The sequence below is a fragment of the Chelonia mydas genome, chromosome 13 (genome assembly GCF_015237465.2).
Source record: "Chelonia mydas isolate rCheMyd1 chromosome 13, rCheMyd1.pri.v2, whole genome shotgun sequence".
Taxonomy (NCBI): Eukaryota; Metazoa; Chordata; order Testudines; family Cheloniidae; genus Chelonia; species Chelonia mydas.
The window spans coordinates 21,091,245-21,115,823 of NC_051253.2; the positions used below are offsets into that span (position 1 = coordinate 21,091,245).

Here is a 24,579-nt window from a genome sequence, read left to right on the forward strand (position 1 = left end):
TTTGTATTTATTTTGCTGTTAAAGTATCCTTCACAATACAATACAGGAACAAAATCTCAGCTTTGAAAGGTCTTACTGTACTAATTTGACACATCATTGCGTTGGGACAAATTAACTCAAGATAGCAGCAGCTGCATTTATATAGAACTTTTGTTCCAACAATTTTGAAATGCTTTACAAACATGAAATCACAATTAAGTCTGGCCTCCTGGATCTAACAGTTAGGCCACACTGCCTCCAGCAGTATTTAATACTAGAGAAGAGACCTTTAAGGAACTGCAGTATACTACTCTTATCCACATGGTGAATGGGTTGACTGGCATAGAACAAGGCAAAAGCAGCCCACAATGGAAGGCTGTGAACCTTCTCTCTCGGTTTTCTGCAGCAGAAAACAGCTCTTCTTTTAGAGCCCACAACAGCACAAAAACATGCAACTGCCTTCAAGAACAGACTAGACAAGTAAGATGCCTCTGACAGCATTTCATGATATGCACGAAGTAGGTCCCAGGTGGAAGCCCAGCTATGTAGATCAAGGCTAGTCCAAACAGCAGGAGGCTGAAGTTTAGACAAATACAATGGTTTAATAATTTTATTTTCAAAAGTGCCTTCTCCCAATCCCCCCAGTGCTTGTGGTACTGTGCACTACTATTGGAACAAAGTCCTTTAAAAATACCAGAACAAATAGATGGCCCAACACAGGAAAAACAGGGTTTGGGGTTTTTTGTTTGTTTTTTAAAGCCTACCTCCAGTAGAAGATCCCATTGTCCCAAAGAGGAGATTTTAAAAGTAGCCAAGGTTTCAAGTACAATTTTGTTGACTTGAAGTAAAGAGCCACCTAATTTTTGTTGGTTTCTTCAGTGATTGCTTCACAGGTTGAACTGCATGATATATATTGTTTATAGTAAACACATATGCAATGCATCCACAAGAAATCCCTCCCTCCCCCTGATTCTAGGTGCACACTTCTTAATGCCACTAACATATTAAGTAGCTCTCTTCAGGACATCTATTTATCAACTAGAATGCTGTGCCAACTTTGATTCAGAATAGATGGAATAAACGCCATACCTACTGTTTAGCAACCCCATTTGATTTCTGATGATAGCAGCATTTCCAGAGTGCCTTGTGTCCCAGGATCTCAGAAGTCTTCACAAATGTATTAATCCTAACAATTCCCCCGTAAAGCAGCTATTATACCCAATTTAAAGATGAGGACACTGAAGCACAACAATTTAGTGACTTTTTTATAATCAGGTAGAAAATCTATTGCATAGAACCTAGCCCTGGTCTACGCTACACAGTTAGGCACCTTACGTCAATCTAATTATCCCCCTAATTATTCCTGTGTCTACACTACAGCCTTGTTCCCGCAGATGTAAGTGCCCTACTACCCCAACACAACAACTCTACCTCCATGAGAGGCGTAGGGCTTATGTCAGTGTAGTCAGGGTGACGCAGTGTCTGTGTAGATACTGCTTTACTTATATAGGCCGTTGACTGTCTTGTCAATTTCACCCCCAGGAGCTGTGAAATTGACAAGAAAGGGGAGCAGCTAGAGCCCAGCTGCCCCCTTCCCTCCCCTTCTATGGAGAGCTGGAGCCTGTGGGAACACTGGCTGTCTTGTCAATTTCAGGGCTTCTGGAGCCTGAAATTGACAAGGTTGCCTGGCTGGTGGGGAATGAAGAGAGGGGAGAAACCCCAGGCAGCTGCCACCCATCCCTCCCCTGCTCCTGGAGGGGAATGGGTAGGTGAGGGAGGGGTCAGCCCATCAGGAGCCTGTGAGGCAGCCAGGAGGTGAGAGACCAGGCTCTCAGCTCCCCGCCAACTGCTCCTCTTAGGTCGGTGGAAGCGGCCCTGCTGAGGACGTGCACTACCGACTCAAGGAGGGTAGCATGGACATGAGCTACCATAGCAATTACTACGGTGGCTGTAAGTCAACCTAATATAGGTCAACTTAAGTTTCTGGTGTAGACATACCCCGAGTCTTGTGCTTCAGACACAAAATCATTCTTTTTCTTGCCCAAAACTGGCTCAAAGATCCTCAAAACATTCATTGAGTTATAGCACAACAATACTAACAAAATAACAAGCCAATAAAAGTTCAACTTAATCTATTGTTACATGTACCTTCAAGTACTGTTCTGAGACCCTGTAATAAAGAGGCATAAAGTAACATATAACATTCCAAACTCCCCATTTGGCTTCTGCTCCTTTCCTTGCTTCTGTTAATTCAAAGTCCCTTCCTAACACTCCTCAACCTAAGGTCCTATCAAATACATAAAACCGCATTAACAAACTTACAGCTCAAGCAAGGATGACCTAATCTATGACATTTTGGGTCACAGAGTGACAGGACATTTCTGGATTTTAGTGCTGCAGCTTAAACTGTGTAGGAGTTTTTAGCCATGTAAGCAGCAAAGTATCCCAGCCTGCTGAAGCCTTACAGCAATCTTTCAGCAAATTCTAGGCAGGTATATTTACAGTCTCAGAACTGCCAAGCAGGGATTCCTTGTTGTAAAAAAATACATCACACATTTCCATGGCAGTATGTGCCAGTCTTGTAATATTTCAATTCAGTCACTAACTGGAAGCCCAAGCAGTTTGGAAACTGCTGGGGTGTCATTCCACAGGACCTTTCTCAGGGATTCTTAAAGCAATGACTGAAGTAAACCACCACCCATTTACATATGACAAATGGGCTAAATCAATTACAACACTGCTGTACATAAAACTGTGTGAACTCACTTATTTTATATTGCATCTGATTTTCAAAGAGGCACACAGAAAAAATGTGACACCACATCCCTATCAACTGGCTGCCAGCTCCCTCAATTCCGAAGTTGGAAAATATTTATTTGGGGCTGTGCTATTGAAACTATTCTCTTTTTGCCCAGAGAGCAGCAATATTATTTATTTTTTTGACTGGGGAGGAAAGGGGGGACGGCACTGTTCTCCATCTTCGCACCAGGACTCCCTTCCAACCAAGTGCATTTGCTTTCCATTTAAAACGGACGTTTATTATTGGCCAGCTCCTGTTGGAATTACTGGCAGGGCCACAACCAGTAAATACTTGAGTCAAGCTTAGACAGGAACTCTCTCTGTGTAATTCAGAACTAACTCTGTGACTTATCATGGGAAGCAAACACCACAAAACACATATACTGGAGAAGATGGGATTTCATTACAAAGTTTTATTGAAGAAGATAACACCATCGACTACTTCTACCCAGGTGGTCAGGAAATCAAAGAAATGCTCCTCAAAAAGAAAGAAGTAGCTATAATCCTAGCTCCCAAGCTCTTTCCTAGAGAGCTAGTCTGCAGATGGATGTGAAGAGAGGACTGGCTGATTTTCAGGCACAACAGCAGGGGGTACAACAACAGCGGTGTCTCTGGTCCGTGGGACTAATTCTGCCTGTGAACGTTCACATCCCTCCCACTTCTGTCACTTCCTGATACTAAGAGGTTGTGGGAGGGTGCTTTAGTGGGAAGGCCGGAATATTGCCACGTGACAGAGACCAGATGGCAGATGGAAGTGAGCGGGGAGCAGGCGGCTGTCTGTTCTGTAGGGATTAAGGGAAAAAAGGGGCAAGAGAACCTTAGGCAAACTCACCCAGAGACGGAGAGGTACCTGCCTACAGAAGTGGAGCAAGGCCAGGACGGAGTGTACAAAACACTGGAAGTACAGGATGAAGAGGACAGACGCACAGAGTAGCCTTGACTCTTAGTGAATACCATCTTGAGTGTCAGAATTGATGTATCTGCACTGATCTCTACAAGCAATTAGATTAGGATGCTCCCAAAATAATCTTTCTTCAGAAAGAATATTTCACTGAAGTATAAATTCCATCAAAAGACAAAATAAAATCAAGTCTATCAAACTCACTCATGTTAAAAAAAAAAAGCTAGAGGGTGCGATACTGGATTATTCAGAAGTAGCAGGATAAGGAAATATTTTGTTTGTAGGTCATAAAAGTCAGTCAGTCAATCTATTTACAGGTGAACTGCAGCTGCGAGTCATTACTAATGGCTATTTGTTGGCTTGCCTGAAACGAGTTCAGTCATCTCATTCCAGTTCAGGTATGCGTATCACAGAAACCAAGGTAGGCAGAGAGGACGTGGAAATTGAATTCCACTGGTTCCTAGATGTGATTTCCCAACCCTAATCAGCATCGGGGCAGTTAAAGGAAGTGTACACAACTATCACCTCTTCTGTGGACAGACTGGTTTTAGACTCCAGTCCCTTTAATTCCAGCACCTATCAGCAGAGGAAAAAGATTTTCCAAAATAGCTTGTATAAAAATTGCCCAACTGGACAGACTTGATAAATCCATCTTCCCTTCAGATCCCTTGGAGTAAGGAATTCTCCTTGATTCACAATGGTGTTTGGGGTTGTTGCCGCGCCCCCCCCCCCCCCCATTCATTGGCAGGGAGGGGTAGAGAAGGCTGGTACACTATGATATAGCATTATTCTAAGAATGACTTGAAGCAAGCGGATTTTGGTTCAGGTGCTAAAAGGGTCCTTGGAGGTTAGACTGGAAACTTTCACCACATACATGTTATAGCTCAAGTAATTGTGGCAGTGTAGCCTTTTGAAACAGTCATTGTCCCACTGTCAAAAACAAAACAAAACAAAAAAAAACTACTTTACCTTAACAGGCACCAGATTAAGAGGGTTTACTGTAGCAGAAAGTTGGACATATACAGATTAGATCAGAAAGAAAACCTAAACCATAACATTTAGCAGTTATTCAAGATCTTTAAAATGAACAGAGTGACTTGGTTACGGAGGGAGATAATTTACCAGCCGAACTGTAATCCCATTTATAAACTTTGCTCTGGGGAGGTTCTGGTTGGTTTTTAAAATGTTAAGAAGTGTATGTTACAAAGAAGAGATTCAGACAGCTTTCTACAAGTACAAAAGCAAGAAGGAGCAGAAAGGCAGTGGCAGGGCCCCCATGCATCTTATGAAGCACCAGATGTATAAAGAGGAAGCGAGATGGGTAGCAGAGGGAGGGGGACTGGGATCTAGAACTCCAAATAGTTAGAATCTTTCTGCAACCCCAAACAAGTCACCTAAACTTTACATACTTCAGTGTAACCAACTTTAAAATGGAAGTAATGCTTCTGTACTTGCAGGCATTTTGAGAACTTTAGTTATTTATAAGACATTGAGTTCTTCAGGTAAAAATACTATAGAAATGCAAAGTTTGATCATGAAGTTAAAGTAGTTATGAGACTACACCATGTTTCTGGATTTCAATTATGTGGGATTGGCATGAAGAGAAGAGATGTACTTGGCAAGGAGAGTGGTTGCTGTTCTAGATGGGAAGGAGATGGTTTAAAAAATAACAATCACATCCAGGTATCACTGACCATACAGCCCGAAAGAGAGGCAGGAGTGAGGGCAGAAAAGAGTAATCAGAAGAAAACAGCAGCACCAGAAGGAGGTGGAAGATGCAGGTGTTTTCCAGATCTCTGCATATGGTTGGAGGTAAACCGGGAATTGATATACCCAACTGGCACTTCTAAAAGATGAAATATGGATTTGTGGATAAACTGGACTGGGATGAGCTTCCTGTGAGACCTATGATAAGTCGCTTACTGCCTCAATTTCCCCAACTGTGGAACAGGCATAACAATTCCTACTTCAGAGAGGTGCCATAAGGCTTAGCTCATTAAATGTTTGAGATTCCCAGATGAAAAGTACCATAGAAGTGCTTAAAAAGTATTCAGAGTAGCAGCCGTGTTAGTCTGTATTCGCAAAAAGAAAAGGAGTACTTGTGGCACCTTAGAAACTAACAAATTTATTTGAGCATAAGCTTTCGTGACTGAATGCATCCAATGAAGTGAGCTGTAGCTCACGAAAGCTTATGCTCAAATAAATTTGTTAGTTTCTAAGGTGCCACAAGTCCTCCTTTTCTTTTTAGAAAGTATTATAATTCATGAAACAGCCACATATGCCCATTTTAAGACATATTCTGATTCACCTTAAATTATCTGGGACTGGATAGCTCTCTGGATTTTAAGTGGGGAACCATGCCAATTTTTGCTCCATTAGAAACACTGGGGAAGATGAAAACAATGTTTGCTCAATAAGAAAAACTAGATTGAAGAAGAGAGTGGATTTTTATTTTCAAGCACTACTATGTCCCAAGGAAGAAAATAGTTTTAGAGCTGTTGAAGCAAATTTACTAGGCTCCTACTTGCTCAGTTAGAAGCAACATGCTTAAAAGGCTTTCTTTCAAGAGCAGCCTGAAGTGCGACCCTTAACCAATCGAGTTCGAAAGTATTCCTACAATGAACACTACTCCAGATTACCTCTAGCCCACAGTTAATAAAATCACATCCATACACAGGGATCAGGGAAGAACTGGCTGGCCTCAATGAAATGGGAAGACGCTCAGTATTTCTAAAGCCTATTAGACTCTTTTGAGGTCTAATTAAAATAATAAAACAATACAGATCTATTCGGACCCATTTTATTTCTGCTCATCTCCAGTTCAGATTGGTTAGTTTAAAGGGGTCTGTTATATTCCAAGTGATGGTTGGGGTAGACATCTCAGTTCTCCCTTCCTTAAACTGGATCACAAGACGGAAGATTTCCACTTCACTGTGCAATAATTATAAGTCAAAATAAATGCTGGAATAAACTGTAAGGAGAACACAGAAAACCCCACACAAGAGCTAACAAGCCTCAGAACCAGAATAATGCTAACGACTGATGCTTCTTTTGAAACTCAAATCATCCATTTTCTAGACCCACTAGCACAGAAAGAATACAAAAAGAAACCAGTGATAATTTCAGGATAAACAAGGTAGATTGGCAGAATAATCAAAATAGGAACTTCCTAAATTAATGAGCAGCATGACAGTTCTCCCAAAGTGTTTTTATTTTTCTTAAGTGAAGACGACAAGGAAATCTAGCATCTCCAGTCTAAATCCCCTAACTATTCTCCAGCTGGAGACACACTGACTCCAAGAATCCTCTGCCTCTAGATTTCCTGTTCATTAAGCAGACCCAGCAGGTGACAGACAGTACTGACATGTATGAAAGATGGTCATCAACGGTGGGCTATATTGGCTACAAGACATGAAGCTGAGTCTTGCTCTCCCTGAAGGCAGATTTTATCAGTGAATGTAATGGGAGCAGGATGAGACCTATGGTCTTGTATCCTCCTAAAAGCTAAAAGTCTAACATGGCCCTGTAGTTAGAGTTCCAGCATCCCCAGGATTCTGCCCCTGGTCAGGTACAATGGGATAAAGACAGATACCAGGTACTTTTGTGGCACAGGATTTTGATACGACACTGTCTTTTCAATAAGGGAAAGAATCCATAGAATCAGCACTTTTTGTTAGTCTTAGATTTTAAACCCCCTATATTTCCCATTGCTGTGCTTTACCAGTCGTCCCGTCTCCTTCACCCTCCCCCCAGGATGGGCCACACAGACTCTGAAGAACTACAACCAGTCACTCTAAGGTCTTGCCTACACTGCACCCCAGTGAAGACTACGAGGGTAAATTCTCACTCACACTTTAAGGTGCTATATAAACAAGACCCTTCATTTTTGGTGTTCACTTTGTTTACAATTTCCTGCCAATATATTGGTGATTTTTACAAAAATTAAAAAATGGGTGAAAATCGGTTTAATTGGCCAGAAATAAAGAAAGAGCAGCGATCACTAATACCCACCCTTTGTGTGACTGAAGTCTCCAGGATACCAAAAGTTGAAGAAGTCAGCCTGAACTCAGGTTACATTATTGTTGGAATTTTAATAACCTGAACAAGCCTGTAGCAGGTAGGTATTTTAGCAAGAGGCAGTGGGAAAGTAGCCAGTCCATAGAGAGGAAGGATGGCTTAGTGGTTAGGTCACTAGCCCAAGACTTAGGAGACCTGGGTTCAAAGTTCCTGCTTTACCACAAACTTTGTGTCTGACTTTGGGTAAATCACTTAGTAAAATTATGTAAAAATACCTCCCTACTGATCGGGGATATTGTGAAAAGAGATGCATTCAAGATTGTGAGATATTCAAATACTACAGGAATGAGTCCCATGGTCTGGATTTGGTCTAGGAGCCTAAGAAATTTACATTAGGAAATATTTAGGGCTGTCAATCACAGTTAACTCACACAATTAACTCAAAAAAATTAATCATGATTAATTGTACTGTTAAACAATAGAATACCAACTGACGTTTATGAAATATTTTTAGATGTTTTCTACATTTTCAAATATATTGATTTCAATTATAACACAGAATACAAACTGTACAATGCTCACTTTATATTTATTTTTTATTACAAATATTTGCACTGTAAAAAACTAAAGAAATTGTTTTTTTTCAGTTCACCTAATACAAGTACTGTGGTGAAATCTCTTTATCATGGAAGTTGAACGTACAAATGTAGAATTATGTACAAAGAAATAACTGCATTCAAAAATAAAACAAAAATGATAAAAGGAGGTTCTCTGGGGGCATTTTTTTAAATCCATGAAGTGTCAAATCTTTACCAGAATATTTAGTTCCTCCCCTCGCCCCTGAAGTTATATTCCTCACCTCTGCGCTAAATGCAGCAAACAAGCACAGCAAGAACAATTATACCTTCTGAGAAACCAAGGGCCGGGCAGTGGTTTATGTAGGGTCACACACGAGTGGAATTTTAGTTTAAATGTTGAAGGAAAATAGAATTTGGGGGATTAGTGGGACAATGTGAAAGACACTTATCCAATTCTTGTGGCACCTTAGAGACTAACCAGTTTATTTGAGCATGAGCTTTCGTGAGCTACAGCTCACTTCATCGGATGCATCCGATGAAGTGAGCTGTAGCTCACGAAAGCTCATGCTCAAATAAACTGGTTAGTCTCTAAGGTGCCACAAGTACTCCTTTTCTTTTTACGAATACAGACTAACACGGCTGTTACTCTGAAACTTATCCAATTCTGAGTTAGTACAATATCAGGCCAGTCAGACTTTGAAATGACCCCTTAATACAAAGCCAAAGCTTTAGCAAAGAACTTTTATTTCATTCTACATTGACAAATATCCCAATACATGCTAGTGACATTCTTTCTCCATACAGAGAAAGAGGGAGAAAGACACACATGCAAATAGGAATACAAAGGAACTGCCAGGAGTCTTTGGAGTCACGCTCACAGCCAGAATGACATGCAGTAATTACAAGCACTTCCTCATCTATGTAAATTCTGCTCTTCAGTTTTCCAGAAGTGTTCCCCATGCAGAAGCTATTGCAACATCACAGCCATGTTTAGACTTCAGAGCAATCAGCCAACTGCAGGAGATAATGTCTCCTTTACTTCATAATCAAAAGCAAAATGGCCCAGTTAACCCTTCAGCTCCTGGATGACTGTGTAAAGTCCTTTATTTTTTAAATCAGAACTCTTGCAAGCTAAGTGCAGTGTAAACCGTCACTAGATGAAAAGGATTGCTTCTTGGCCATACAACTAAGATTTAGTGTAGTATCAGCTGGCACAACCTATATCAGGTACTATTACTATTTATTGACAACTGAGTATTTGGCACTGCACAAATGCAGTGAGAGGAAGACAGAACTTTATGGACTGTATCCTATCCTTGTTGAGGCACAGACTTAACCTAATAGGAGTTTTCCATCTTTATTCACTGTAATGTAACTGACTGCATACCTCATCATTAGAAAAGGTGTGAAACGGCACAGTTCCTAGCATACAGTCAAATTTCCAAAAAGAGATTGAGAATCTGAAGAAAGTTTTTGTTTTAATGGTACTTCAACTAACAGGAAATCTGTTCTATTGTCAAGAATAATTACACTGTAACAGTGTTTGTATTAAACTAGAAAAATATTTTCGCTTGCTGTCCGTACGGCACAAATATCTTAAATTGCTAACATTTTTGGACACACTAAAACGATATTTGTAAAGCTTTCATTAAGCCCTGTGTCAGCAGCAGGGCCATGCTTGTGTCTCAACAGCGCCTCAAATAGTGCTCGTATTCATACTAACGCAAGGCAAGGACATGTCAGATACCTCTGTATACCTTGGGCTTGATCCAGAACAGGGTCTCCTCCAAGTAAGAACTTCACTGAGGAAAAAGGAAACACAGGGTGAAATCCAGAACACAGTGAAGTCAGCGAAAAAACTGACTTCATTAGGGTCAGGATTTCACCCCTGGTGTATACAGGGGAGCCACTCTAGACTGAAACATATGCAGCATTCCCAGTGAAGAGATTACAGTGGTATATGATTATTTTTTAATCTCTCTCTATAGAGAGGTTGTAGTAGGCATGACTCGGCCTCAGGCCTTACTGGTCTCCTACATACTTTGCTCAAGAGCTGCAAGGAGATGCACTATTGGATATAGTTTATAGCTTCATTGCTGAGCATGATCAGAGTATGAATTGTGGCTAAAAGATCAGGATGGGCTTAGTAGAAATTCAAGTTTTGTTTTTGTTTTTAATTCTTTTTGCAGGTCAATCCTGTTGTCTACCAGAAATATAAGATTATACTCTGATCCTGCAACCAAATCCACTAGCGCAGACCCCTGCATCTATGCAGAAACCTGCTGACATCAATGGGACTCGCTCCACACAAGAGGAGCCATCCACAGGCTGATCTGATTGGGGCGAAAGTTTGTCTAAATTTGTTCCAGAAGAGCTAGACAGCCCCATTAAGTTATCTCACTCGGCGCTTGTCTTCACTACAGAGTTAACTCAGGTTTTTTCTTGAGTACTTATGTTCTTACTGCCCCAACACCACACATTAAAGCCCCTCTCACTTATGTGGTGATGCTTTATACCTGAGCTAGCGGTCCCATCAGGGGTATTCAACACTTGAGCTGCTAACCTGACAACTATGCAGTGTGACTGCTCTCATTCCAGCTACGCCAACTGAGTGTCAGTCATCTGAATCAACTTTGCAGGGAAGACATACCCTTCCAAGGGGAAAGAAATGCAGTCCACTACTGGGCATTGTAAAACTGTGTTCCTGTTTTATATCTCAGCCACTACAGACCATCTCCAAACAAAGTGCATTAAACAGTAAGATGGAGTAGTGGTTCAATGCTGACTGAGAAGAGGGCACACCGCTTTCTGAAGCGGCTGTAATTTCTTTGGGGGAGGAGGGGGCAAGGATGCAGGGAGAAGTAGTAGTCAGACAACCTTAGCTTTGAAGTTCTGTGCTATTACTGTAGGTGTTAAATCATTAAGCAATAACAAGCACAGCTCCTAGATCTCAAGGAATTACTATTCCTGGGGGAATTCTGCGCAAAAAAAAAAAAAAAAAAAAAAATTCTGCAATTTTTATTTGTCAGAATAACACTACATAATCATGAATCACCAGTTTCAATTATTGTGGTAATTTATTTCAAAATACCTGCCAGCAAGTATATCTGTAACAATACAGACACACACAAAAAGTCACCCAAGTGTACAGAGTTAAAGAAACCCCTATGACAACCCAGTTCTTGTTTCTCTGCCCCCCCGGAGTCCAGCTGCAAGGACCCCCCAGCCAATACACCTGAACCCGCTCCAGAGCCTAGCTGTCTCCCCCCCGCCCCCGAGCCCAGACACCCATCCCCAGGGATCCAGAAGGACACAAAGCCTGTTGCTGGGTCACAGGCTTGTGTGGAGTTTCCTGAGCCACCATCCCCTTCCCTCAAGGCGTGCAGGGAGCTGCAGCTACTCGGAACTCTCTACTCTCTCCCCTTCCCCCCGCCTGCAGTGTTTTCTGTGTGTGAGCTGGGCTCTGATGGATCCAGCGGACCCTAGTGGCGGCCAGCAGCACTGCAGCCCATTTCTATGGGGGAAAAGGAAATTATGCGCAAAAAACCACATTAATTTCTGCACCGCGCAGTGGCGCAGAATTCTCCCAGGAGTAAACTACTGAGGTAAGCCCGAGCAATAAGGGCCGTTTGTTATTCTCTTCCAGAGGAATCTGAAGAGAAAAGCAATCAACCAAAATAGCTTGTTTGCACACAAATATTTGTGAGATGGGGGAGAAAGAGAACAGCTCTTTCCACATGTATATTTGGGGACAGAGATGGGAAAGCTATAGGGGGTCATTTAACAATTCTGGTGGTTATGTCTGTTGTCCTTACAGTCAAAACATGCAGTGAGCAGTTTGCATAAGCAGTCAGTTTTTAAACAATTTGGTTGTGAATTTTAAGTGTTAGGACACTCAGAGCTTTGAGTGGCTGCCTTATGATGATCTTTATATAAAAATCAAAATTAAGTGCATGTGTATTTTAATGTTTTCACATCCACTGAATGCTCAGGAAAGATGACAGTTTGAAAGCTCTAGACACTGAAGTCATTTTACGTGTTTTGTACCTAGACATACATCAGAGGAAGCAGCAGCACAAACCTCTCTTCCACTGCCCTGTCAATGTGTTTCAGACTGGACTGGACGGGACTGCTTCTAGGACTGAGAGCATACCTTCAATGTTCTCTCCTGAAGGCAGGAAGTCATAGCTCACAACCATTCAGACTAGCAAACTGCTATTTATTCAACAGCATCAGAACAGAAGTCTCTGAAAACAGCTGCAGTGATTTCTGAAACTCCAGAAGCCAGATACTCTTAATATGTCAATAGAGTGTAGATGTATTTCTGTTAGGCCATTCGAAAGTTTTAAAGAAATGTACCTATTTTTCTTTAAAGCTATACGCTTCCTTTAGGAGATAAGAAGAGCTGCCTTAAGTTAGTTTTACTTCTTAACTTCAGATCGCTGTTTTGGAACAACCACCACTAAGTATTAAGGGTCCAGGAAGGAGTAGATAGTGAGGTGTGGTACAGGTACAATAAAAATGAATTTTTATATATTCTTAGAATATCAATAAGTGAAAAATTATTTTTGTGATGCACTTTTAAGATTATCTTAACATTCCATCCCAAAATAAAGTTCTCCCTGAATAAGAGACAAAGTGGGAGGCTGGATGACAGAATAGGTCATAACACTAACTTTCACTTGTGGAGATCTGGTTTCATCCCCCTTTGGTTATAAATGAGCTAAACCTAGTTTCTAAAGGACATCTGTCTACATCACATAATTTGGATGTCTATTCTATATTTTTTTTTTAACGGGCTCTTCACCGTAGTATTTCAGCGCCTGACTCTGCAGCATCTGAGCTCCTACTCTCTGCTCAAGAGAAATATTCCTGATTGGAGTAACAAATCAAGGGTGAGGTGCAGGCTTTTTCTTCACCGCCAAAAATGGTGTTTTTTTAAACTCAAGATAGCTATCTTGATATCAAAATGCACTTTCTTGCAGTGAAAACATAGCCAAAGATGACAGTTTTCTAAAGCTAAACAATATTAATTCCTCAGTTTACTAAGAAAAAAGAATAATGCACCAAGACTAAAAACAAAAAAGAAGAAAGTATATTTACATTAAATAATGCTGTATTTATTACAGCCAAAAGTTCCCTAAAGGTTGCTCTCTCAGTGGGCTATATACACCTCAAAATCAGCCCTGTCATACAAGATTAATTTGGAATCAGAAATTATCCAGAAATGTCAATAGACATTGCATTTCCTGACACCCCTTCCCATCGTATCATCTGACTCAGAGTAAACAAGGAAATGTTTGACAATCAATATCCAGGTTGATGCCCTTTAGAAACACCAACCTGCTTTCAGCAACTTTTTTTTTGCCAATTAATCGCAGATAGAGCATCATTGCAGGTTGAGATTCAGACCACAGGATTTAGGAGATCACATAGCACTAATTCTAACAGCAGCAGCACTGTTCAAAGTAATATTTTGATTTTTCAAACCCTGCTTGTGTCCCCCCTCCAAAAATTTTTTTTTAAACTGCTCAGTCTTCAGAATCAATTCCTGGCATGTGCCATTTTCAAATTCCTGAGCTGTAATCTGATTTGGGAACACAGAATAACAATAAATAAATAAATAAATAAAGAGAAACCTAAAAATCCCACAGAAGTACTGATCCATTTTTATATCTCCAACCACTACACCGATACCCTTGGGTGAGTTGGTCTGAATCTTTAAAGTGAAGACTAACAAAAAAGGTTTTTTACCCTCACCTTGGGTGGCTCCTCCCAAGCAGTGACCTATCCTGGCTGCTCCTAGGTGCTGCCCCTCCCCAAGTACTAGCTCCACAGCTCTCACTAGCTGGGAACTGAGGCCAATGGGAGCTGAGGGGGCGGCGCCTGTGGGCGGAGGCAGCACACAGAGCCACCTGTCGCACCTCCTCCTAGGAGCAGCTGGGACAGGTCGCCGCTTGCAGGGAGCTGCCCAAGGTGAGTGCCCCCTAGATCCGGCACTCCGAAACCCCTTCCGCGCCCAAACTGCTGCCCCGAGCCCCCTCCTGCGCTCAAGCTCCCTCCCTCTCAGTTAACCGGAATTTCTCACTTACCGGCATCCCCCATTCCCGCAACATGCCAGATAAAACAGCTTTGTTTTTTTTTTTTTCTAACATGAAATTATTCAATGGTTTCTGCTGTATTTAAAGAGTGAAAACTTCCTTAGTATAGTGAAACACTATTTCCAGAGATGAACTGAGATTAAGCAATCAGGCTAGTGCACAGAAGAAAGATGTTCTAGCATGAAAAGGCACTACTAAAACTGTACTTACTAAATAAAACCAGCATGCTTATATCCGCTCCATTCGAAAGCTAAACACATTTGCCAAGTGCAAAATGCTAGACACTTCTCCTTCCCACACTCATTACCCCAAGCTTTATAATGATCATTAAAAGTGAGATCCAAAAAGTTTTTCACCATCCTCCCAAAACGTTAACACTAGCTAAAACAGCTCACAAAGGAATCCTGGGATTGGATATGGACGGCTTGATTTGGGGCTTGCTGTCTTTGGTTACGGCTAAAGCAATGGGCTCCTGGGCACTGGAATACCTCTAACTCTCTAGAATCCAGTGTAAAGAGAAAGGTAACAAGATGAAGAAAACCCTGTATTTACAAAGGGAAAACAAATTTTTAAAAAGCTAGCCTTGAATTTAGCAAAGAATGCGATCATTTAGTTTATCGTGAACACAGTTGCACAAAGATAGATTTCTCAAGAACAAGAAATCATTTTACAAGAAACAATTCAGCTAATGTATTCTCCCAAAAGCAATCTATGTGAAATATAAGCCTTAGATGGATTATATCTATACTACATCAAGGCCTTGAAAATACTCTTCCTTAGTGCCTGATGATTCTTTGTCATTCTAATGAAGTAAAGAGATGAGCTATGGACAAAATCCAAGAACAGATTAATTCATGGGTGATCCAATCAATCCTATGGATACTGAAAGTAACTCATTCAATCTCACAAAACAATGTTATTGGGCAACAAAACTGGAGATGACATTCAATGTTAAGTGCAAATTTAAGCCACTGGAAAATATAATCCAACTATACATACAAACTGATGGGGTCCATAAATGGCTACATAGCCCAGCTTCTGGCAGTCAGAAGTCTAGGGACATCCAGAGCATGGGGTTGCATGGGGACCATCAATGACTAATAACTGGGTGTCCCTAAACCTCTGACTGCCAGAAGCTGGAACTATATGATGGGATGGTTCCCTCAATAATTCCACCTGAAGCATCTTGCACCAGCCACAGTTGGAAAACAGGATACTGGGCTAGATGGACCATTAATCTGACCCAGTATGGTCATTCATATGTTCTAATACACTGTGCACTGAACAGGTCAGTTTCAGTGTGAAGACAGCTCTGAGAAAAAGCTGATAGGCTCATGAGAAAGATAAATGCTGTTGAGTGTGTATGCTTTAAGATATATACATAGGGACATGTGTGGAGAAAACAGGGACACTTTTTAACTCATTGAAAGGAATGAGTGGAACAACAGATACTGGACATAGGAGGCACAATCTCTGAGGAGGTAGAGCTGTCACCTCTTCCTTCAACCACGCGGCCTGGGGCTGATGGACTGTTAGCAATTCAAGTGTTTCAGCTTGCAGGAGCAGCATACAGGGCAAGAAGAGAACCTAACAGGAGATCCAGTTCAGCACATCATCAAAAGGAGGAAACTGCAGACAGGGGCCAAGCATAGTCACAACCCCATTAGCTACTTTCCCCCAGTAAGAGACAGTTAACACACCCAAGTATTTGAATGCTTGGCACTTTTTGTATTAGCATATTTCTTCTTTAGAGTTTATTTAAACAGACCATATAAACCTACATGTGCATTTAAGATTAGTGCCTACATGTAAGTATCTCAGGATGCAAACAACACAGCAAGATGCCAGTTAATTCTTTATAACTAACTAGAATATTAAAAAAAAACCAAAACATTTCTGCAGCTATAAAAACAAAAGATTGCATCTTTGATTTAAACATATTTTAATAAAACATAGCAAGCTGTCCTAACAAAAGGCCATTCAGCACATACAACAGGGAGTATGACTAAGATGTGCCTCTGTGTCCTTTGAAGAGATTCCTGAGTGGTGGTGGAGGCCAGCAAGGAAAAAGTCTGGAGAAGAGAAGACTCAGAGGGCACATAACAGTTTCAAGTACATAAAAGGTTGTTACAAGAAAGAGGGAGAAAAATTGTTCTCTTTAACCTTTGATAGGACAAAAAGCAATGGGCTTAAATTGCAGCAAGGGTGGTTCAGGTACGACATTAGGGCACACTTCCTAACTGTCATGGAGGCTGTGGAATCTCCATCATTGGAGATTTTTAAAAACAGGTTAGAAAAACATCCGTCAGGGATAGTCTAGATAATACTTAGTGCTGCCATGAGTGCAGGGGACTGGACTAGATCAGCAGTTCTCTACCAGGGCTCCGAGGCCCCATTGGGGGCCGCAAGCAGGTTTCAGAGGATCTGCCAAGCGAGGCCAGTGTTAGACTCACTGGGGCATGGATCAGAAAGCTGAAGCCCTGCCACCCGGGGCTGAAGCTGAAGCCTGAGCTTAGCTTTGCGGGGACCCCTGTGGCATGGGGCCATGTGGAACTGCCCTGCTTGCTACCCCCCAATGCTGGCCCTGGCTTTTATGTGCAAAAAAAAGACAGTTGTTGTGGCACAGAGGGGCCATGCAGTTTTTATAGCATGTTCAGGGGACCTCAGAAAGAAAAACGTTGAGAACCCCTGGACTAGATGACCTCTCGAGGTCCCTTGCAGTCCTACAATTCTAAAGAGAATGCACAACATTCTCAGAGCGCATGCAACTCAGCTCTCCTCAGCAAAAAATATCCCAGACAGCTGGGGAGGTTGCTTTCCCCTGCTGGAGCAAACCAATTCAAGGATGACAGCCAGCAAGCATCAGACACAGGGGAGTAGTGCTATCCCAGCTCTGATTAGTATCTGTCTCCCCCTACTCTAAGGAACAATCACACTCACTTGGCTGGCCCAGGACAGGGCAACACTGGAGAAAGAAAACTTTCAGTTGTTTTAAAATAAATAAATAAATACATACATACATACATACATCCACACACTTGCAGCACATGCACAAGTGTGCATGGACCTATAGTCTGTAGAGCTGTTTGCAGAGTGCGTGTAAGTTTCTGAATAGTATTTGCTCCTCTTCTTCTTCTACTTCTTCTTCTGAAATAAAATGCTTGAATACTTTAACTTCTACCCTCAGCTTACACAGTCATTCATGAACAACTCTACAACAAAAGTACATATTAGATGGGAAATACTAGTAAAAAAAAGTGATTCGTTTTCATATTGAAGACATTTAAAGTGAACAAGGAAATGTTACAAGAAGAGATATATCTCTTTACATTATCATTTTTAATAGCTTTAATTGCATGCTGAGTCTGCAGCAAAGGAGCAGGTGGCTTTTTACTCCCCATCTGGTGGTCGTTAACTCTGCCATACTAACCTTGGAGTAGGTCATAAATATTGCTCAATTCCTCCATTTTGTGTATACTGCTCATGTTGTAATGAACCATAGTGCCACATGGCTCTCTCCAAATAGCTCATGCTTCGAGTTTCCCAGAAGACTGCACTTGTCTAACCTGTAAACGTAACTTCCCAGGCAAGCTGGAACTGGAACATGCCCATCCCGACTATTTCATTTTACCTCTCTAATAAGGTATCCTACTCATACTTGCTAGGGCTTTGCAACAGCACCAGTAGATGAAAGTATGCTGGATAGATGCTAGTCACATTCAGGCTCTGAAACCCACTCCCCTCCCTAGGCTTCAGAGCCCAAACTCCAGCTCAAGCCTTTACATAGCTACTGTTAGCACTGTAGCATGAGCCCAAGTCTGTAGACCCAGGTTCTGAGACTCAGTTTCAGTTTTTGCTTGCTATGTAGACATACCCTAACATTGTCAACAAGAGTGCCAAGTATTAGAAACTATGGTGGCAGCTGGTGTGATCTGAGAACCATAACACAAACTGGACGTGGACTGAGAATACACAACTTGTTTCACACAGACTATTATTCTCCATTCAATGGGAGTAACTTTCAGCTGACGTTGGTTAGCCTCAGAACAACCCACAAGAAGAGACTCCAAAATTGAACATCAATCCTCCAAACCATCCCACCTCCCATGCACATTGGTAGTCCATTATCTACACCCTTCTTATTTGGCATTTACGCAATGTTAACTTTTGATTACTGCAAGTTTAAGAGTACGTGTACTTCTGTGTTCTCAAATTCTGCTTCCAGACATCAACAAGAAAAAACAGAAGCCATTCTCCTGCTATTTATGCAATACCAAAATAGTTTAAGTCCACAGATTCCTTACACTTCCAATTAAAAGACCACAATGTTACTCAACTATTTCTCTAACTATCTAAAAATCAGACTTCACTCACCTCCCAAACAGGAATGTATACTGAAGGAGATATGTCCCATCTCCACCTGCAGCAGGTTTTTTTAGGCCACATCTTAAATATCTCTCAAACAAGAAACTGCAACCTTAGAGTAAGATGAACAACTGCTTCAATGCATTTGGTCCTTATTCAAATATTGCAATATAAAACCTGACCAAGAATGGATTTTTATGAAAGAAATCTTCAATATAAACCTTGCCAATATTTAGAGGGGAACAGGAAGAGAACCTAGTCCCACATGAACATATTAAAGTGGAATTTTAAAGCAGAATTTTAAAAGTAATTGTCAAAAAAATTAAGGCCGATAGAAGTAGCAACACAAGGAGAAAACCAGGCCCCAAACAGTCCCCACCTAGCAGCTTCAGTTTTCATGTGTCAAGAGCAGCATTAGGCTGTAGAGCACAAGTAACAAATGTCAAGACACATAAAAAGCTATCTATACTTCGGGACTGCTAAATTCCCATTAATTATTTTGCTAACTTTTACCATGCAGCTGCACTTTAATGTACAGCTGATGTGTAATGAAAAATATTAAAAATATTCCACAGCTCTTTCCTGGTGGTGCTTTACTCTGAACATTTGAACAGAAATGAGATCTTAAAAGTCCCACATCTACACAAGGGCATAGTCCACCAGTACTTTAGGAAGTCTTAAGTGGTTAGACCTGGTCCACAGTGGCCTGGCAAACAGTGCTCATACAAGTAGTCTGAATGGGGTCTTAGACAGCTTTAGAGTAACTGGTTTTATACACAGCTTTATCCACAATGTAGATGAGGCCTAGAAATTCATTTACTCCTACGGTTCATTCCCTACCTCAAATTGCATAATCCTCCACTGGTGAAATTCCCAAATGGTTGATGTGGAAGTTTATAAAACATTGCAAATCTAGGACTTTAGCAAGCACAATACGTAGCAACAGGGGATGAAGTATTTAGACACAGAGATCCTATTTCCATATAAACATCTTGAAGTAAGGCGAAAGTAGTACAGAAAATAAGAGATGCAGAAATAGTAGAATTGAAAAATAGTCTTAAATTCTCCCTGAAATCTTATGTGCTCTTTAAGTCAAGTGTTTTAAATGACACTAAATACTACAGCTGTCAATATATAAAACACACACACAATTAATAAACCCTGACTATACAGAATATCTTTGGAGAGGACAGATGTGTGATCTAGATGATCCTTCTGGCCCTGAAATCTGACTCTAAAAGATGTTTTGACCAGGATGTGTAACAGAGATTAGTGGAGTTGGGTGTACACTATGGTTTCCTTGAGGAAGAAAATGATCTCTATTTACTGTTTTAAAGAAGTCTGCTAAATGCAGAACCTATGAAGTTATTCGTAGGATAAAATTCCTATCTACGTGAACTTTGGTGATAAAATGCAGATTCACTCCTTCAGAGGAGCACCATGAAGCTCATTCAGCAAGCCATTCTCTCAGTGTACCAAAGATAGTGTTTCAATAAGGCTGAATGTTATTTTTACAGCCAACTGTTGTAGACGTGACAGTTTAAAAAGCACACACACAAAACTGTACTAAAGCCATGATGGTAGCAGATTATGAGAATGCACAAGTGGGTTTACGGTTGGGATGACCAAAAAATACCAGCCAGGAATCTAAAAAGATACTCACCAGGATCTGCCTGGGAAGCTATTTTTGGCCCTAAGAGAGATTGACAGGAACCCTTTAATACAACAACTTTCTATTGTCTTGGTGCATTCCCCTCTTTATGCTGCAACTATCATATTGTCCCCAGATTAGCGCCTCCAACTTCAAAAAAGTATTTATATAATTTAACTAGATGCACAGATGTGTTTTTCTTGAATAAGAGCTGTACACTGAAGCCCAATGACAAGTAACAATGACTGGCCTCGCTACGTCTCTCCCCATATCTGAGCCTGCACTGCCCCCATCCCACCAGGACAAGTATTTCAAACAGATTATGCTTTCCCCAAAGCTTTCCAAAGGCAAGAGGAAAGCACGTTCAATGCTGTCTGACCTTGTAATTCCTTTATGTTGGAAACTAGCTGTTTCCAACTTCCCAGCAGTTGCCAGGACAAACTACATTTTCTCCGGCTAAACTGAACTGCTGTAGAGGCTGCTTTCAACTGAAAAAGCCATCAAGATTTAAGCAACAGATTAAACAAACGTTCTTCCAAATGAAGCTCATGAAAGCTTATGCTCAAATAAATTTGTTAGTCTCTAAGGTGCCACAAGTACTCCTTTTCTTTTTGCGAATACAGACTAACACGGCTGCTACTCTGAAACATAACATTAAGAGGTACTGTTCTGCAATTTGTCTTTGACAAGGGATAAAAAGAACAGAAATACGATATGTTAATAACTGATATCTGTGCTGTAAGATGATGGAAAAAATATTCTCCCTACATATTTGAGAGCTTACAGGTTTCTGTCAGTAGCAATGCTATTCATTTAAGGTCTGTCCCTTCCCTGATCATCTTTGCTCATTCCAGATCCCATCTTCTCCCCTTCATTAGTTGTTAAAGATGACCTGCCAAGGGCTTAACAAAGAAAGAAGAATTTGGTTTGTTGTCCTTTTTTGCTTCTTTGAGGTATAAAGGTCTAAAAGGCTGCTCACCCCATTCCACTTGCGACTGACTACCTTACTAATAACAGGAGAGTCAACTCTGGTCTCCACTGGTTTGGGTGATCTCTGAGAAGGATGTTTATTGTTAGCTCTAACACAACTTTTATATTGAATATTATTGTCACCTGCAATAGTACGACTCGGAAGATGGTTTAAAAAAAAAGATTTTTAGCCAAAATTTTAGTCGCTGGAGTTAAGTAGGTATTAACAAAAAAAACCCCAAAACACAAAAAAAAGGTATTTAAAAGTCTGGTTAAATTCCCTTTCTGTCTCAATTGCTCAACTTTCTGTCTTGGATCTGATGTCACAATTCTGTAAATATTTAAGTCATCGTGGTATCCAAACAGGACCTGAATTTCTCAATTTAAAAACACGGGCACGCATGCACACACCAAAGCCAACCAATAACTTTCAGGCATTTTTTATATATCATAATGCATCAATTTCCCCCCCCCCCCACCCCTTTGCAAGTCACCTTTTCAAGGACACATGATCCTACAGGGTCACCAGTGAACAGGAACAGCAGCAGCTACAATTATTAGCAATTAAAAAAAAATGATGTGCATACAAACACCACCACTTGGGCCAGATTCTGATCTCAAAGTACGGTAAACCTGAATAACGCTGAAGTCAAAGGCATTATTCTGAATTTACGCCAGCCCAGGGAGTTTTACAAACACTATGCTAAGAATGTGTTAGATCAGTGGCTCTCCAACTTTTTTACTGGTGAACCCTTTCACGCAGCAAGCCCCTAAGTGCGACCTCCCTTATAAATTAAGAACACTTTTTTTATATATTTAACACCATTATAAATGCTGGAGGCAAAGTGAGGTTTGGGGTGGAGGTTGACAGCTCGTGACCCCCCATGTAATAACCTCGTGACCCTCTGAGGGATCCCAACCCCCAGTTTGAGAACCCCTGCGTTAGCTGCTATAGACTTGTTCACACCAGGGAATTTAAAAACAAAAATTCCTTACCAGAGCTACCACTAGTTCAGCTGAACCAGTGATGGGAGCCCTAGAATGAGCAAGTCTCCCCTTGCCTGGCCAGATGAGGTTTTTAACTATTGTATCAATTAAACATGCTTTTCAGCAGTTTAACTAACAGCTGTAAATGCTGGAAGCTACCAGAGGCATGTATGGTGGAAATTATTTTTAATAAAAAGTTCCCTAGAGCAGACAGTCAATAAGAGTCCGAGGACAACAACAAACGATTAATGTCATTCTCCTTCACAGATTTCATTGTAGTTGACAGAACCTACATTCTTCTACCTTTTTATTTGTCTTCTCCTAGCCCTTCTTGCTGTAAAGCAGCTTTACAAATATAACCCAGAATGCTGCTGTCTTTTGACTCTCCAATCGAACTGAAACAACATTAAGAGGAAACCCTCCTGAAGTTACCTTAATGGGGAATTCATTTCGAAGTCTAATTATGATACTTGCTTAAATGCTGACATTGCCGAACAGGTTATAACCAACAGTCATGCGGGGGGGCCATGGTTGCACATATTTGTCACGTGTCACTTGCCTGTGTTAGTCAAATCAAACAGGACACTCTAGGGGAGTAAGGCTGTAAACACTGAATATGTAACAATAGTCTCTTTCATATCTGGATAATTAAGACACAGGATAAAATTCCTTAAAAAGATGTAGCTAAGAATATATATAATGCCATAACACTAAATAGCATTCGACTCCTATCGTGTGGATTGTGGGACTTTCTTATAAAACTAGAAGTCATAAAGGCAGTTCAAACCAATAAATATTTCTTAATAACCGCCTGCCTAACAAGGATATCTAGTATTAAATTAGCAGAGCCAGCTCAAGCAGAATTGAAAGATAAGAAAAATCAGCAAGGATTTGTCCTCAACATTTTCCAAGGTGGGATTATTTCTTATTTGAAATTTTCCCTTTCAAAAAGAAAGAAGCCACCCGTATCTCAACACGGCCTCTCTCTTTAGTCAAGTAACAACAAAGAAGCAATGACAATTTACACCAGCTGAGGATCTGCCTACAACATCATTTTCATTAACAGAACAGTAGCTTGATGCAAGGAGCTTGTGTTATTTCAGCAGGTATTGCTTTAACAAGCATTCTGGGAAGTCACTAATAGAAGAATTTGAGTCAATGAGATGTGAAGTACTTGCTATAATTACATATCATTGCCATTTGTACTGACCACGCAGCTCAAGAGGAGGCTGGAATTCAGTGGTCAATCCCACAAATAACTGAAGTTACAGTTGTGCTGTTTGGCTTGCTAAAGTTAAATCAAAATTTATGTTATAAATCCTTGATAAACTGGATGTCTAATTCAAATGTGAAGTCATGCACAGATCTGAAACTTTGAATAAAAGACATCTCAGCCGACGAATGGCTTTTATGGGACATAAAAAAATGAGGTGGCCAACACTCCAGATAAACAGAAGTTACCTTATAGTGTTTTCCCCCCCTCTCATTGCTACAATGTTAAGACGTATTTTATCAAAGCAGAAAGTCTGCGGGCCCATTAGTCCCTGACACAGACCTTTAATCATTTTAGGGAGTTTTGCTGGGACACAACAGAAACAAAATTGATTGAGCTTAATAGAAACATGTGTATCTCTGCTCTCCCAAAAGTCTTGCACCAAGTTTTAACCTGAAAGCTACCCACATATACACCAGAACAATTAACACTTAACAGATTTCAACATCAATAATGAAACACTAGTTTTACTCAGCATAATGATGTTTAAAGGATATTACCAGGAGTACATTTTTAAAATTTACATTTCACTAAATTTAATTTGCAGTTGATATTTCTGAGACATATGTTAGGAATAACCAGCTTGCTACAGTGTTTCATTTGTAACAAAGCCTGCAGCATTCCTTATAGAACTATGCTACAGTATAAGCGCCAAACACTGCAATAATGCTATCGTAAACAACAGTGTTTGGGACCAATGTTGTGGGATACCATAGGTTTAAAAATAACTGTTGAGTTAATATTAAAAAGTGCTTTTAAAAACCAAAGATGAGCAGTTTTCATCAAGTGTTGCAAGCAACCCCAACTGCTGCTGATCTGAATACAGGATCGGTGTGGCCCTTATAAAAGTGCCTGCATTGTGAAAACATCGCAGTTAGGAAATGATGGCACTGCAATTCTTACATTTCTTAGGGCTCAGAACATGCATTTATCACAAGAAGAGAGAAGGATATTTGCAG

General features: G+C 40.7%; 1 protein-coding gene across 2 annotated transcripts in view; it reads right to left on the minus strand.

Annotated features, from left to right (window-relative positions):
* The window catches only part of TOP1 (DNA topoisomerase I), an 84,998-nt gene that overhangs the window by 54,274 nt on the left and 6,145 nt on the right, over nucleotides 1-24,579 (minus strand). The gene's annotated exons all lie outside the window — the stretch shown is intronic.